The sequence below is a fragment of the Gossypium hirsutum genome, chromosome A06, assembly GCF_007990345.1.
Source record: "Gossypium hirsutum isolate 1008001.06 chromosome A06, Gossypium_hirsutum_v2.1, whole genome shotgun sequence".
NCBI lineage: Eukaryota > Viridiplantae > Streptophyta > Magnoliopsida > Malvales > Malvaceae > Gossypium > Gossypium hirsutum.
The window spans coordinates 16795206-16797505 of record NC_053429.1 but is presented as its reverse complement, the minus strand read 5'-3'; positions in this window follow the sequence as shown (position 1 = coordinate 16797505).

Genomic DNA, 2300 nt, shown 5'->3' with positions numbered 1-2300 from the left:
TGGCAGGTTGGAATAAGGCTATTTGAAGAAGATGAGCACCAAAAAGTCAAGACTCGGCAAGACCGGGCAAAATTGGCCCTTTTGATGTCTTTGCTCTATTCTCGTTACACGAAAATGAGCAAAGAGGGGCAGCTGTATGAGCCCATTTTGCCCGGGCCTAGTGCCAAAAAATAAAACAAAATAAATAAAATACCCAGGCCCAAAATTAGGAAAACCCTAACCCACCAAACTTAAACAAAAATTTCAGATCAGAGGAAACCCTAGCCTCCAAGCGCCGCGTGTGTGCCGCCCCACCTTCTCGTCTGCCACGCCTCCGGCCCATACCTCCACTCACGCGTTTCTGCCACCACTGTCGGCCACGGACACCTGTAAAACGAAGCACACGCAACAGAAAAAGGCCGAATAGGAAAAGAATGAAACAGATATGAAGAGTTTGTAATCTATAAAAGCCACAAGCAATTTCTTGTAAAAAGAAAAAAAGAGGATAGCAATAAAATATAGATCTTGAATCAAAGAAGGTGATTATTTCGTTTTTTTTTTTTGTGTGCGTTTTAGATCTAATTTTTTTTATATTATTTTTCCGTTTTTATTTACGAAAATAAAAAATAAAAGGGAAGAGAAGAAACTCACCTAGGGTCGCATGCAAGGTCCGTCGCCGGAACCGCCTTGGTCGGTGAAATCGGGACCGAAGGGAGGCCGTGTTGGTTTCTTTTCTTTCGGCCTTCGAGCCTAGAGGCTTCGGCCTTCAAATGGCCTTTAAATCGGGTTAAAAACCGGACTTTTGCGTTGCTCCGATCACCGATGACGGCGGAGTCACGGCGGCGCTACGGTGGCCTTCGGCCGGAACCCTTGGACCGGAGAAGGGGAGTTTGAGAGGATTTGAGAAACCCTCAAAGTTTCTTTTTTTTTTAAAACTGGGCTGATGTTCTTTTTTTTTGTTTTAATTAGGCTATTTATATGGGTATCTACACGGCGTCGTTTTGGGCTTAAGTGACGATAGCCAAAACGACGTCGTTTCGCGTTTGACCCAAAGACCCGACCCGATTAAGCAGAGGATCCGCGCGTCCTCAAGGCCGAATGGGTTATTTGCGCTGCGGATCCTTCAGTTTTATTGTCTGTCTTCAATGCAGTCCTTTTACCCTTTTTAGCATTTTTAATTTGACCCCATATTCTTTGCACTTGTCTCAGTTTAGTCCTGCGCAAAACGGCGCGCTTAAGGAATGGGGATATTTCCCAATCAGTCCCTCATTCTTTAAGCGCATCCTATTTTGGTCCCTTGTGACCTTCTTGATTTATTTGCAATTAAAGCCTCAAATTTTAATTTCATTCCAACCTCATCCTCGGTTTATTTAATTTATTTATTTGTAGAAAATGTTCTTTATCGTTACTTATTTTTAAGTTTTTACAGTCATTATTTATTTGAAGTTATTTACATTAAATTTATTTTCTTATATATATATATCATTTTTATAACTTATGTATGAACATCTTTCAAGTTTTTTTATGTACGCATATATGTATATTTTCCAAACTATTTTATTGGTTCTATTTTAAATATACTATTTATTTTCAATTGTTTCTTTTATTATTTATTTATTGTCTAATTTTATATATATTCTATTTATTTGGAACGTTATTATTTGTTTTGAAATGCCTTCACAAATCATTCATTTTGAGCCGTTATTTTCTTAAATTAGTTTATATATTGTTTTGTTTTGTTCGTTTAGGTCATTGATATTTGTATTAGATATGTTGTGTGTTCATTGCCGTTGTGCGTACTATAATTTGCTTATTCGTATCCTTGTATATTTGTCATGCATGGATGTACCATTTTATTCGTAAATTGTTACGCCATGTTCCGTTATCATTCAATTTCATTTCATCACTTCGAAGTTACGCTCAATTTTGTACACTCCAATAATAAATCATTGTATTTTGCCCTAAATAAAACAAATGCATCTCGTTCGAGTATTGTACTCGCAATTATTCAAAAAGGGAAGGTTTTAAATTAAGGCAATATTTCGCGTTTGGAAAATTCGAGAAGACGTGCCCTAACGTGCTAGGTTTCGATTTCTCGTTCGACCGAATGGCCAAATACCCTTTTAAACTTTCAATAATAATGGCAATATTCAATATTTAGAAAATTCGAGAAAATCGTGCCCTAACTCACTGAGCTTCGATTTTTCTCGCGTCGATTCTAAATAACTGAATATCCTTTTTTAAAAAATTAAAATGCATGCGGTTTAAATACAAAATAAAAGGCAAGCTTACTCTCAAAATACGAGGTGTCATGTCCTAAC